Source organism: Macrobrachium nipponense, chromosome 5 (assembly GCF_015104395.2).
Source record: "Macrobrachium nipponense isolate FS-2020 chromosome 5, ASM1510439v2, whole genome shotgun sequence".
NCBI lineage: Eukaryota > Metazoa > Arthropoda > Malacostraca > Decapoda > Palaemonidae > Macrobrachium > Macrobrachium nipponense.
The window spans coordinates 83,843,298-83,859,371 of NC_061107.1; the positions used below are offsets into that span (position 1 = coordinate 83,843,298).

Consider the following 16,074-nt stretch of genomic DNA (forward strand, 5'->3'; position numbering starts at 1 on the left):
TAAATTCTTGCTAGGTTAGACCCCTAAATCCCGATTAGTCACTTTGTGTAACGTTGAAGATTGTTAACATCGCATGCTATAACAAAATGTAATGTTAATGATGATGAAACTGAACACTCTTCAGCCGCAAGAAAATGTTGCAGTTTAAACGTCTTGAAATTATGGCAATCGTGATAAATAAATGTCAGGGTTGGTCTTTCTCACTCATACACACACACACACACACACACACACACACACACACACACACACACACACACACACACACACACACACACACATATATATATATATATATATATATATATAATATATATATATAGATATCATATATATATATATATATATATCTATATATATATATATATATATATATATCTATATATATATTTATATATATTGACAATGGTTTGACCAACCCTGACATTTATCCACGATTGCCATAATTTTAAGACGATTAAACTGCAACATTTTTTTGCAAGTGAAGAGTGTTCAGCTTTATTATCGTTAACATTACATTCTTTTATAGCATATGATGTTAACAATCTTTACGTTACACAAAGTGACTAATCAAGATTTAGGAACCTAACCGTGCAAGAATTTATAGGCCGATATGCATGATCAACAATGGCGTTAATTTTCGTTTTAGAAATAAATGTACTGTTCTTATCCTTTTGAATACACTCGAAGATTTACCAGCAATTACTGACATATAAAAAATTGATCACTGAGAATTCTATATATAAAGCAACTTTACCAAGCGTAACTATGATTTGTGCATATGTCTACTTTCTTGATAATTTGGATCGCAGCTTTTTCCTACTGCCACGGTGCTAAAAATTTGGGGATTTCGCGAAAGTGAAAAATACGATAAAAACTGGTTTTATAGCAAGAATATCTTGTAAATAGATATGACTCCTTGTACCTTACAATAGAAGAGTGCTTAAACGAAAGGGACCGAGATAAACTTATGGCATCGATGGTAAATTGGTACAGAATGCAGGATTCCTGACAGAAACGAAAACAGATAATAAAAAAATACTTAAATATTTAACAGAAGAGAACTTTAACTTAAGAGGAATAGAAACTAATGATATTCAAGAGCGTATATGATGCAGGATTCCAAGATTCCGGACATTAAGGGGGTAAAAGTAGAGGAACCCTACAATAAGCGAGCTTATGCACAGGAAGATTATAAACTTATATATTGAATGGCTGATAAATGTATGCGGTTGAAAGGACGTATAGATGCAGGATTCCAGGGTTCCCGACAGAAAGAAAAACGAAGAGAAAGAAGAAAGAGGTACCTTACAATAGAAGGTAGTTTATAATGCTACAAGAATAATAAACTTATAATATTGAAAAAATAAACATATGCTATTGGAAGAGCGTACAGAATGCAGGATTCCAAGATTCCTGACATGAAAGAAAAAAGAAGAGCTACATTACAACAGAAGAGAGCTTAAACGCAAGAATATATAAACTTAAATATTGAAAGGAGATAATAAACTTACCCTCTTGTAAGAGCGTATAAAACGCACGATTCCAGTATGCCTGACAGAAACGGAAAACAGAATTAAGAGAATACTTTGTCCATAATTTGGATCGCAAGCTTTTCCTACTGACGTTAACCTAACGCTGGATGAACATAAACTTATAGCATGAAAGAGGGTGTAGAATGCAAGATTACAGGATTCCTGACGGAAACGGGGGTGGGGGGGAAATAAACCCCTAAAAGTAAAGTAAAGAGAAGAAGACGCCCGTGTGTGAATTTTGTTGAAAAACAAACGTAGGAAACGACGCCCACCTTCCTCTCGCATCCAACAGATGCCGTTAGTAGCCGTTGTCTCGTCTGCTGTCCGAGTGACCGAGTGCCGCGTTTCGCGTTGTCTCGCCGCATTTTACGCTTATTTCACTGGCGAAGGTGAGATATTTTACGCATTTTCAAACTGTGATGTGTCCGTGCTGACTTCCATCAAGTAAAAATAGCGTTTGGTGGCAAATATCAACGCGAAATAAAGGTGTTTATAGCGAGGTGTCTGTGGTGGTGTGTGAAAGCAGACGAAGGTGTTTTTTTTTCTTTTTTTTTATCTATGGTTATGAATGACGATATGGTTTGTGTTATGTGTCTGGACAGATGTCTTCACATCCCTTATGTCAGCTTTTATTTTGACCCTCATATGGTGCTTTGTCACGAAAGTATGCCGAGAATGCCCCTGGAAGACGGGGCATACGTTTTTTTACTATTATTAAAGGCCTTCGGGCATTAAAAGGAACCGAAAAAGGGAACCAGGTCGGGTGCCGAATTATTCTGTACCCAAAATAGGGTATAGCTACTATATCCGAGAATGCCCGCTGGAATACTTGGCATACGTTTATTGTATTAGGTATTATGAACCTTCGGGCATAGGTATGTTATTTTCATGCCCCGAAGAAGGTATACCTACCTAGGTATACTATTAAGTGATAACGGCAAACTGATGATAACAGATTTTACAATTCGTCGAGTCTGTCTTAGATCCAATAGCCTCTGAGAGAGATAGACTAATGAGGTCAAGTTGTGCTTTATTCTTAATTTTTAGTGTCGTTTATGAAATAATGTATGCATTCAATTACCTTGGGCACAGCGTAATTAAAAACAAAAGTGTATTTCTTCCAGATTAGAGTTGGGAATTGGCCGATTTACGATGGTGTGCTGCTTTGACCCTGCTTTGAAAATCTTGCAGGCTAATTTCTTGATCTTAAAAATAAATGGTTTCTTCTAGGCTATGGTCGGGAGTAGCCTAGTTGGGCCATAGTAGAGTGCTGTAGGCATATAGGCCTAGTGATTGCTAAGTATAGGCTATTGTGCCTAAAATGAAATTCCCAATTTTCATAAGTCTTAATGATATTCAGGTTTGATATTTAAATTCATGAACAAAGCTTTAGGGTGATAATGTCTCATGTGTGAGGGTAGGTCAAGTAGGTCATTATTGGAGTGACATGTAACTGATAGGATTTACATAGCAATAAATGAAAATATGATACATAGCAATAAATGAAAATTTTGGACACAAGGCAAATGCTTGGTAAATATTTTACTATGGTGTCCAGAAAACTAACAGCATTTAATTATATTTCTGGCATATGTTTTGAGTTATGGATAAACTGGATTTTTATTTTGTTTTAAATAAATCTTCCAATGATGAATTTATGGCAAAGGAGTAAAAAATTAAATTGGTCCAAGCATACATGTTCCAGAGATGTGTCCCAGCTTAACATCTTTAACTTAATATCAGGAGCATCAGTCCTCATGTACTTTTTTTTAAAAAATACTTTAGAAAACCTTACTAAAAGTGTATTATTAGCCACATGTATTAAACATTGTTGTTGCACCATGAAGCTGATTTAATGAATGACTTGCATAATCATGACTCAAAGGATGGAGTATACACTCTTGGAAATATAGTATATATTATATATATATATATATATATATATAATATCTATATATATATATATATATATATATATATATATATATTAGATAAAAATCATTCATTTAAAGCCAAGTCAGTACAGATGAGATTTTGAATGGATATTAGGAATACATTTTACTATTTAATATATGTCATTCCATTGTCAGAGTAAAGAAATAACCAAATTTTGGTGGCATGAACTTGAAAGATGTGACAATGTGCCATGTGGTCCTTCTTGACATTTTGATTTCCTCTCACATTGTCGGTACATCTGTCATTATGTCTTGATTCTGAGGGGAAAGAATGGAAGCATCTGCCTTTTGTCAACCAGTTCAGAATCTAAGGATTTTGAACCGCTGGCCACTTGTTTATTGATGTTATCAGTAGAGGCATATACCACTAAATAACACAGGTAGGATGCAATAACACAGGTAGGATGCCTCATCTCTGCAAATGTAGGATTAGATTTGTTGTGTCAGATTAGTTCTAAGGACTTGATCAGTGAGCAAAATAAATTTGACTTCATGAAATGTAAAACAGTTTCAAGAAGGGAGCACTCCTCATCTTGCACAGAAATGATATGATAGGACATTTAGCATGTGACTGATGGGCTTGTATGATGAATTGCGTTATAAAAACTTGCTCAAAACCATTATTCATAGAGAGCCTGAATAACAATTTAGGTGGAAAGTCAGTCAATATAAAGTCCTGGCCTTATACAAAAGTCCTTAGTTCCACGCTGGACGAGTGGTTTTCGAGCTGGGCTGCCAATCCGGTGGTCCCAGGTTCGATTCCCGGCTCGGTCAACGCGGAATCAGAGAAATTTATTTCTGGTGATAGAAGTTCATTTCTCGATATAGTGTGGTTCGGATCCCACAATAAGCTGTAGGTCCCGTTGCTAGGTAACCAATTGGTTCCTAGCCACGTAAAAATATCTAATCCTTCGGGCCAGCCCTAGGAGAGCTGTTAATCAGCTCAGTGGTCTGGTAAAACTAAGATATACTTAACTTATACAAAAGTCCTTGGGATCTACTAGTGCAGTACTTGGGGACAAGTTGGTCAGGAACCTAAGTGTCTACAGATTTTTTCTGTGATGCTGTAGGTAGTTGAACAGTTGAACACCCAGTGAGTAAATTGGAGCGTATAATTTTTTCTAACGACAAAATTGGTATAATTGAGACTTCTGTCTTTATAACCACAGAAGACTACATCTTTTGAGAACGATTGATGAATAGGCCATGGTGATGTTTGGGAGGGAGGAAGATGATTAGTGAATTACTGTATGTACATCATTTGCTGCTGTGACTAACTAGTCAAATCTGATCTCCTTGTGCATAATGTTGCAAAGTTAAAGAATGGTAGAGGCTGATTGAAGTTGTTCTTGAAAGCCAGGGGAAGCAGAGTGGGTTCTGATCTCCTGCACAGTCTTACTCAGCCAGCCTCTTCTTCAGACATCAGGATATGCTTGCAGAAAATGTCATGGCTAATAGTAAGCAGTATTTTTGAAGATGTGTATCCTTTGTAGATGAATAGAGAATATTTGCATTATTGGAAGCCAAGGCTGGAATGGCAAATGGGACAGTGGTGATCCTGCGTATGGACTCGATATCTCGATGGCAAAATCAGGGGTAAATGAGTCCTGCCAAAGATCAGCCTGTTGTTTGTGTAACGTTACCAGGGAGACCATGTACTAACTCATTCACATCTTGAAGATGCAGATGCTATCAGGAAAACAGTCTCAATAGTAAGATACATCTTAGAATCATGTTACAGTTTCTATAGGGCTTAGGTGTGTTGCTTTCTGCTAGCCACTGGCCTTGCAATTGTTGCTAGTTGACCGAGTGTCTGTGAAGGACTTCTGGAGCTCAATGAACCCAGGGATGCCTATCAAGAGATTAACTGGGTTCTGCCACCACTTGATGTTGGTTATGACCTCTTGGAAGAATGCAACAGGGTGCACTAGCAGTACAGCTGACCACTAAGTCCTGTAGGCTACTTAGTGTGGTGGAAGGGTGGGCTTACTCTATTTAGAAACTAACCAGATAGTATCATGTTTCCTACTGATATTTCTACCTGTATTGCTTGTGTATAATACACTCAAACTCTGTGGAGACAACCCCTCTCTGACATAAGAGAAGTGCATGAGTAGATGATTTACCTTTTCTTGTGCTTTCATCTAAAGTCTCTGAAAACCAGACCTCACAGGCAGAAGAGTTGTACTTGTGTGGATTATTTGTTTTTCTTCCTCTTATTTGTCTTCCTCCTCAAACAAGTAGTGGACATGATCAAAAGGATGCCTGCTGTCTTCTCAGTGAATTAAACAGTGTCTAGGGCTACCTTTCTCTGTTCTGTGAAGAGTAGGAAGACAGGCTACTACAGTTGGTGGGCTTTGAGGGAGTCTGGAGGCTGACTTAACCAGATTTTTCATTGCTGTTCTCATTGTGGTGATCAGTAATTTCTTTGCTATTTCCATGAATTACTTATATGGGAATGAGTCCTGGTCAAGGAGGTTTGAAACTCTGAGGTCTTTAAATGTCAGAGGCAGAAAGGAAAGGTAAGGGGACTTTGCAGCCTGAAGTGAGGTGATTTACAGGAACTCCTGCTGGGACCACTGTTGTATCTATCTTGATGGGGATGTTGTAATTGGGGACATATTACAAGAGCCTGTTGTTTAGCAACTTGAAGGTGTTGGAAGCAGCCATTGGTTGATTGTACCCCTTTTGAAGGATTAGGTGAGTAGGTAGGCTGAGCAGTGGGTAACAGGTCTTCACTAGAGGACTAGTGCATCTTAACCATGGCAAAAGAAGATGAAGATACAAATGCTAAAAGAGAAAAAACAATTTTTGGCCCCAATAGCAAAATGCCTGTCCTTCTGTGCCAGTTCTGTCTTAGTGAGCCTATTGGTGAGTGTACCAGTCTGACCAGGACAGAAGCTTAGGCCTCAACACATAGGATCCATTTTCAGCAAAGACATGAAAGTACAGTAGCCTCTGCCTGGCAAATGTTAGGAAATTTTGTTTAGGCATACTTAAGTTATAAACTAATATTAAATTATGCCACACAACAAAATTCACAAAGACATGAATCCAAACATTTTACAAGCGCAAAGAATAATAAAGTACTCCGTATACAGAATTACGCTATATGTGTAAATAAATGTATATACCAATTATGGGCTGCAGACAAAACACATTAGATATTTTATTCAGAGTCTTACCAAGCAATTATTCCGCTGTAGGACTCCTACACAATCCTACCGCTGAATAATTGCTTGGTAAGTATGAATAATACATTATTTTATTATAGAAATATAATTTTTGGCAAGAGTATTAGTAATCAGAACAAAAATAAAAAGTAAAAAAAAAATAAAGAGCATATTGTACTTGGAATATAACGAAGAAGAGTTACTGTATGAACTAAAACCATTAACAGTCCACCAGCTAATAGTAATACAGTTGTTGTTAACCATCAGGAGTAATATAAATCACGAATTATGTAAAAATACATAAGAAAATTAGATAAAAATTAATTGAATGCTCATTATTAACCAGAATAGGGAAGGAATAACCTGGCCTACTTATAGGAAGCCAGCAAGATACTGTGTGAGTAATCAGCTATTAATCAGTCACTTTAAAAAAATATTTGAGAAGGAATGGTAATATATTAAGAAGAAACAGATTTGTCAGAAAAACAAATGATTAAAAATGAATTGGTAATATCCTAATTAAGCAGAGCTGGAGGCGTTTTAGTATTTACTATAAACTTTTGGGTCATAAGCACCCATATTTGAACCTTTGCTCTTGGCTACTTTAGGTGATGTAAATACCAGTGCCCTGGGGTACTCTGACTACAAAAGAGGGCTTCATATTATTGACAAGTTAGGTATTAACAATTAAATTATATGCTAGAGGGTGTGTTATCGACTCTGTGCTGAAGTTATCAGATTGTCAATAATGTTAGCACAGGCATCTTAAGCAAGGAAGGTATAAGTTTTTGAATAGACTATTTATTTTCAAGTTTCTCTGTAGCGTTGATTAACATTTGTGTGCCAATCTCCACTGTGACCTTTCTTGGTGCCTCATGTATGACTTCTCCATCAGTTGAATTAGCTCATCATTGGAAAGTGCAGGAGCTTTAGTGCTAATGAACCCATGAATGTCGTCTTCATATATTTTCTCTCATTCTGGCCATTGTTTGAACACTAATATCTCAGATATTTTACTAGCAATAGAATCATTGCAAAAGCATTTGAAAGGGTTCACAGAAGTCTTCAAAATGCCTGTCATGCACTATTTTGCTGCTACTTCCCATGCTTAGCATTGCTCATGATAGAATATTATGATGTTCAAATCTTTCCAAAACTCTCCATGGCCAGTGATGCACAGTTGATCAAACAGTTAAGTTAGACTTTGAAACTGTTCGTTTGTCCACTGGTAACATGAGAACTGTTGTGTTTATTGGCACAAGAAAACTTAGACATCAGGAAGCTTACCACTGAAATGCTGTGTGTGATGGAATGTTGTTTTAATTTTAAAGAATCTTGAATGGGAAGTTGTTTTTTTGACAAAATTCTTTTGCCTGGAGAATAGAACAGCCAGCCTTCAAGTGATACCTTTCATCCAGGCTTTCAAGTTCTACCACTATTAAACAAGAAGCTAATGAATGTATATTATGTACTTTCCCTGGTATCCAGCCAAAAAAGTATATCTTGTCAATATTAAATATCTATTCTGGAAATTTTTTTTTTCTGCAACATGTATACTCGACATTTCTCCCTTGCTATGCTAGTATCCACATACTAAGTAGGATCAGTACACTTTAGGCATAGTGGAAAGACTTTCTTTCTTTTCATTATTAGCCTGGATTTTCACTATGCTAGTTGGTGTCTGCTTTTGTGTTTGGTCCTCCTTGTACATGGCACATAATCTTTCCATTTTAGCCTTGTTGGCAAAGATCTTTTATTCACAATGATTATGAAATTTATGTGTGCTGACGATTTTTCTAATTAATTTCTTGGCTCTTAAAATGACCAAGACCATTACTTGCAAAAGTCTCGACTCACAACAGGCTAATGCTATTATTGTATGGCCACCCTCATGCAGATCAGGTGTCTTGAGTTTCTTTTCCAGAATGATTGCTCTGCTCTTTGTCTTCTCATCAGAAAGTGAAAGCTACAAACAAAATTATGTTAAGCTAATAAAGGAAGAAGGATTCACTGTTTGTTCCTACAAAAATACGTAAAAGATCCTTGTATGTTGGAATATTCTTTAGTGTGAGCTGGAATTGCTCACTTAACATTAGTAATGAGATTACTTATATGGTGGTAGGATTTCTTGCTCTGCTTCTGGTGGATTTTTTTCTTTTGTTAATTTACTTCTTTAGGACAGATAAGTAGTGTGAACAGTGGGGTTGAGAGGGGCATGAGCAAGTGTATGTGGCACTAAATGTTCCTAGCTTTGGTGGATCCCCACCATGACTTCTCCCTTGTATGGTCAGGATCTGCAGCCCAAACCTCTCCCTGCTCCATCCACTTGTGCACTACTCTCTCAGCTGAGAGATGGGTACCCATGACATTCGTTATTAGTGGAGAGTCAGGTGCATGTGCTGGGATCTCCCCAATTGAGACCCCTACACATACACATGCATTGCCTCTGCCTACCCCTTGTCAGCTGTTCCTTCTCTTGTTACTGTTCCTGCTAAGAGCTCAATATTGTTAAGCCTTTAGTAGTGGTCATCTGTTCCATGGGAAATTTCCCCAGTGGCATTGACCACAGCTACTGCTCCTGCACCTCTGGAGGAGAGTATGATGAGAGCGTGGAGTAATGTGAAGTGGTATAAGTGCTTTTTGTTTTCTTCCTCCTCTTTTCATTAAACTCGCAATGACGTTTATTCGCCTGTTGGTGTTACATCTACTTTGGGTAAAGTTGACATGTGTTCCCATGCATGCTCAGTACCCTGAATCTTCCCATGTCTTCTTGGGCAGGAGGACTGCTTGTGCTTCTCCCAAAGCATGCATGGTATAGTCAGCACCACCTTCTCCCTCAGTGTCTTTGCAGCCTCCGGATTACAATTTTGTAAATGACATTCATGCTGATAGGTAGGTTGTATCTACGGGTACCAAGATGATCTGTGCTCTCATAATCATATGGCACTTTGGCCAGTTTGTGATTTCCCTCAAACCTAGGGAGTGATGCACATGATAGTGCTTTCGTTCAATTCTGATGCCTCAACTATTTCAGGTGTTATTGATCATAGAAAGCTCTGCTGGACAGATAACTATAGTTCAGAACCCTGTTCCTTTCACAAGTTATCCTTGGCTGTTTGTGTGTGACTGAGACTGAATGAAACCTTTCATGGTTCCTGTTTTGCACAGGACTCCTAAGCTACAGGTATGTGATTCTTGGACACTGTTCTCCTAAGCTACAGGTATGTGATTCTTGGACACTGTTCTCAAATGGAAGGTCGCTGCATATGAAACGGTTGAATATCATGAGCACATACACGTGATCACACAGGCACTTGGGCTTGTTTTTGGTTTATCCCTCAATTGTGTGCTTACATGATAGTGCGCACAAGTGAAACAGTAGCTTTGAGTTTGGCTTTGGCTTATCGTACAAAAGTCTTTCAAGAGTGCGGACCACAATTTAGTGGGCATGAGTTAACCTTGTATTGTTAACATACCAAATTAAGTGTGATTGTAGACTACAATTTTGAACAGTAATGAATCCATCTTGAATTGTTGTACAGTGATTGGTACCACTAATTCCAATTGTTTGTGTCCTTGATCCACAAGCAGGTTGAATTGTTGTACAGTGATTGGTACCACTAATTCCAATTGTTTGTGTCCTTGATCCACAAGCAGGTTGAATTGTTGTACAGTGATTGGTACCACTAACCTTCCAATTGTTTGTGTCCTTGATGGACAAACAGCGAGCAGGCTTGGAGGTCAGAACAGTGTATGTTGGGAGAGAATCTAACTCAACTTTGTGGAATCTGTTTAGAACCTGGAGTTTTCTCCTTTCAGAATGCCTTCATGCAGACTTAGAATGGACAGCTTTTCTTTGTTGCCATCTGTCTGCTCCTGATCTGTTTTCTTTTCCTGTGCTGTTGCAGTTAGCATTCATACTGTTTTTAGGACAAAAGGATGCAATTGTATGCTTACATGATAGTGCGCACAAGTGAAACAGTAGCTTTGAGTTTGGCTTTGGCTTATCGTACAAAAGTCTTTCAAGAGTGCGGACCACAATTTAGTGGGCATGAGTTAACCTTGTATTGTTAACATACCAAATTAAGTGTGATTGTAGACTACAATTTTGAACAGTAATGAATCCATCTTGAATTGTTGTACAGTGATTGGTACCACTAATTCCAATTGTTTGTGTCCTTGATCCACAAGCAGGTTGAATTGTTGTACAGTGATTGGTACCACTAATTCCAATTGTTGTTGTCCTTGATCCACAAGCAGGTTGAATTGTTGTACAGTGATTGGTACCACTAATTCCAATTGTTTGTGTCCTTGATCCACAAGCAGGTTGAATTGTTGTACAGTGATTGGTACCACTAATTCCAATTGTTTGTGTCCTTGATCCACGAGCAGGTTGGAGGTCAGCCAGTGTGTTGGGAGAGAATCTAACTCAACTTTGTGGAATCTGTTAGGACCTGAGTTTTCTCCTTTCAGAATGCCTTCATGCAGACTTAGAATGGACAGCTTTTCTTTGTTGCCATCTGTCTGCTCCTGATCTGTTTTCTTTTCCTGTGCTGTTGCAGTTAGCATTCATACTGTTTTTAGGACAAAAGGATGCATGATTTTGAAAGTACAGTATTAATTTTTTGAAATGGAAAAAACATCCACATCTTTCCCACGCCAAATGATTGTATTAAAATTTTGTAGTAAGAGTTCCACTGGTAATTTAGTATGCCTCCAAATCAAAATCTGTCTGATATATGTAGTATATGATACTTCTTGTGTTTTTGGAAACACTGTAGGCATAACCTCCAAAATTTGAGACCAGGAAACAAACTATTGTGAAACAATCCTTTGCATAAATAGTGTAAACATTATCCATTTTTTTATTGTGATTTTTTTTCAGCAAATTATATGCTGTGTATATAATTTGCCTATGCATGATTTTTATGACAGTGGAGAATGGTACTTCAAGAGTAGACTTTAATTTGTCCTCATCAGATTTTGCAATTGAATGCTATGCTAAGTTTCCTGTTCAGTTATTATATAATAATTGGCATGTACTGCATTTCTTTATTGATCATGGTATTCAGAAGTCTCATTCTTCTTTATGTGGAGTTGTGTCTTAAAAGTTTTCTTGTACAGGCAGTCCCCGGGTTACGACGGGGGTTCCGTTCTTGAAACGCGTCGTAAGCCGAAAATTGTTGTAAGCTGGAACATCGTCAAAAATCCTAAGAAAACCTTACTTTTAATGCTTTGGGTGCATTGAAAACTATGTAAACTGCATTCTTATGTCATTTTTCATAAAAAAAAACCTTCAAATATAGATTATTTTGCATTTTGGGTGTCATATTTCATCTGCCAGATGAGCGTTGTAGGCGTCGTAACCCTGGAAATAATGTCTGATGAATATAATTGAAAAGCGTCGTAACCAGGTGACTGCCTGTATATATTTGTGATATTTGTGTATCCTATGTGCAGTCTTCCCATTTTGTAGTGATTTCACAGACTATGCAAGGGATGAAGAATGTGGTTGACATAGATTATTAAAACATCTCTTGACACCATGATGGAGGTGTTATTCAACCTCCTCTTGTTCGCATATTTTTGAGGATTGTAGCTTCGAAGTAGTTTCAGTGATATCTGTGAATTGGTTGATAAAACTTTCATTTTTTTTGAGCTACTGAAAGGTTCAAGTCATTCTTTCACTGCTTGGTGTTTCTGTGCTTTGTTATCTTTAAAACTTTTTGTATTTTATGTGAAATTATTTTAATATTTAAAACTACTATTGTATACTTTTAGATACAATTCATTTATATTTCAGCATATTACTTCTGTGTTTTCAGACATTAAAGATTTTGATTCATGCCTCATCTGTTACCCTGTTACCCTAAAGAGAAGTTCTAATTTTTTTTTTTTTTTTCCCAGATTGTTCTTCAGGCGTCCAGCCAATTTTTTTCAAGTAAGTAATAGTACTTATGTGAGTTTCTTTCTGTAATATATTAGGCATTGTGTGTACTATTTGGTACCTCATGTCATGACCTTGTTTGTTTACTGCTTAATTAGAGAGAGAGACACAGGAATATTGTCATAAGCCATGCTGGGTAGATGATATTTGTCAGTCTAAGCAAAACACCACTGACTTGCATAGCAAGCTCCAAGAGAATATCATGTTCATATGTGAAATTTAAAAAAAAAAAAACTTTAATTTTCATGGCGTAATAACTCTCTCAGTATCATAAATTCAGTATGTATTAAGTGTGTGAAGGGATGTGCAGAGTGGATTCAATTATATTTTGAAAATTTCAATATGCACGAGTTGGTATTTTTTGCCCTATTAACTAATTAGATATTCTTATTTATCAGTAGTCTAAGTATTGTCTGCTCTATTATTTTGATATACTACTAGCTTCACCATCTAGTTTGTTGACAAGGTAATGAAAATTTCATACTTCCTTCAATGCCTGCTTTGAAATATTTTCCTCTGAACTGGCAGTAACAATTGAGCTCTAAATTAGGCTTTTCATATGCATGTCTTTCAAGTAATCATCTGGTATTTTTGAAAAATTACTTTGGTTCTGTATTTTTATTTGTAGAGTGTAGAAATATCTATGCATATACAGACAACTCTTTGTAGAGTTTTCAACATGCTCCAGTTGTTTGTATAAACAATCATCCATGCCAAAAATAAGCTGTCATAGACACATTTTCTGGATAATTGCAGCCAATGGGGCACCCTTGTTTGTGCTGGAAAAATTTAATGATATCTGGTACATCCCCAACCAACAACAGAAAATTTATATCCAGACATTGTAAGCCTATTTTAACCTGTGCAGTTAGTGGCACTGTATAACCATACTCTAGATTTTTTTTTTTTTTTTTGGGGGGGCGGGGTGTTTAAATTATAGTGATCAGTTTTACCCTTTAGATCCAAGTCAGTCAGTATATATGTAATGGAATCTTAACTGAGTTCCAGTAATAGCAACTCAGGCTTTTTAAACAGTGGATTATTGCTGTCGTTCTTTTAGAGGCAGTTATGAAGTTATACTTTATTAATCTAAAGATTTAATGTAGTTTTGGGTAAACTTTAAGGGGAGGATTAAACTTGGCAACAAAACTTCATAAAATTTTAATAAGTACTCATAAGAAAAGAACTTCGGTTAATGGGGTCTTGGTGCTCCCTGTTAATGGGGTCAAGTTGGAGCACCAAAGATTGCACTTAGTGTTGTGCAACCTCCCAGGTTCAACTCATTTATTGGCTACAATATTGAATTTACAACTTCAGAGTCTAGTTAGAGGATAAGTCATTGAAAGAGGCAAGAGTTCGTAATGAAATATTGATCACGATCAGAGATTCGCTTAAGCCTGTTTGAAATAACAGTTCCCTCAAAATCATGTCACACCCTGCTTCAAAACTGAATAGTTTGACCAGAGGTTTTAGGTTGAGAAGGGGAGGAGTTTCCTTTGTATATAAGGACCAATTGACTCATGAATAGAAATGTGTTGAAAAAAATTCTAGTAAAGGATAGGCATATGGAATTATCACTGGATTATGAAAACTAACTCATTGAGGTTTCTCTAATCCTTGAGGCAGCCTCCTTTAGAAGGCATGTGTAAAACCTCTGTCATAGGGAATATCTTCTTGCAAGGGTTCCATCCAAGCCAATGGTTTCAGTGTTGCAGCCAGTGATAATTTTAAGATACAAAAAGTGCATTTGTGTCCTCTAAACTGCATTTGTGTCCTCTAAATAAACATGAAGGTGCTGCTTTCTTCTTACTTATGTCCACGCAGCGCCATGAGGGATATGAAGGCTGGTCTGAAGGAATACCTTCATTATTTGAGAATGAGGAAGGTGTGTAGCACCACTTACAAGAGATTAAGTAACAGTCATACTGTTTAATGCATGACAAAAGTTTAACTTAAGTCCTCAAAAGCACATGACTTGTAGTCAAACCAAAATGACTATGAACATGGCTGTCATTAGTTATGATGCCAAACTTCATCGTGGTCTACGATCCAAATACTACAGTTAATCCTTCATTCCTCAATTCGGTGTTCTTTAATCCAGTCATAATGTCCTACTTATCCCTCCTATAGGCTGCCCAGAAGAAAGAGACCATTCCTTGGACAAGGCTGACTTAATTTACAATCTGGCATCACTTGAGGAGCCAATAACAGTTTATTTTTTTTATCACACTGAATCATTTATTTTCATCAGTAGTCTGGGCTAGATATTGGGCATTTGTACAATTTATTTCAATGATTAGATTAGAAACTAGACCAACCTTATCCTATTCTGTTATCAAAACAATTTAATTTATGATTTAAATTCTTCATTTGTTGTAGGTTATTTTCACCATAATAATTTTTTTCTTGTCAAATTTCAGTGTTTTCGCTCATTTTGTCTTCTGTATTAGAAAGGCAGAACGATAGTGTCAAGAAGTATACCTTTTCTGACCTGGTATAAGGAAGATGTTGCAAAGTTTCTGCCACATCTGCATGATACTCCAACTTGGGTCAAGGTTTTATAAATCAAATCTGAGAAAAGTGGCAACATGTGAAATGAACTATATGTTCGTAGTAATTTTGATTTGACTTTTAGACACTACCATAAGAAGAGAAATGGCAGTCATCCATTTTTCCTCACATGATTCTCCCTCCAACAATGAATTGGTGACACATGGCCATGCTAAGTGTAACATTAGGAACATAAGAAGCACATACAGCTCGAGATAACAATGAATAAGCAGGAACTGCTCAGTTAATGTAAGATCAAGAATGTCAATAGCTGAAAGGCACATAAGGAGAGGCTGAACTTTCCCATGTGGTGTTTCAGTTCACAGAGGTTTCAGCATCTGGGAAAGACCCCTTATTTTGATATGCTATGAGGTTCTAGTTTAGACAGCATATCTTTCAAAAGATATTGATCCCCTTCTTTAGAGATATATTACCAAGCTCTTTAACCTTTAAACATTACAAGTATCTAGGTAAGTTTTTCCCAAGTTCATGGGCAACTTTGAAGAACTCTTGAGATTCACAGGAAGCAAAATTTTTATGCTGCAATGAGCCCCAGTATGTTAGTCTGAAATAAATACTTGTACAAAATTGAGTTTCTGTTGACATTGTCACGAAATAAGGAGCATAGTGATCTTTTTAACCAGATTTGGGCTCCTGTTGAGACATAATTACTGCATTTTTAAAATAATTGAATGCAGATTTATAAATCACGGTGCAACTTAATAGAATATGCTAATCTACAAAGCGCAAAAAGTTAATAGTAACTTCACCAAGTACTCGGACGAACATTTTCAATTAGATGTAATACGTACTGTAATTGTAATTATTACTGTGCTTAAATAAGAAAAGATAAGATAGCAATAATTTTTTTTATAAATAGTATATGTGCACAATTATGTTTATCAGTAAATACT

General features: G+C 36.7%; 1 long non-coding RNA gene across 1 annotated transcript; it reads left to right on the top strand.

The window, feature by feature from the left end:
* Positions 1 to 1,668: 1,668 nt before the first annotated feature.
* LOC135215109 (uncharacterized) lies at positions 1,669 to 15,705 on the top strand. Its single transcript, XR_010314573.1, has 3 exons — positions 1,669 to 1,924; positions 12,571 to 12,604; positions 15,031 to 15,705. It is a non-coding gene; the product is annotated as an uncharacterized LOC135215109 (long non-coding RNA).
* The last annotated feature ends 369 nt before the right edge of the window (positions 15,706 to 16,074 follow it).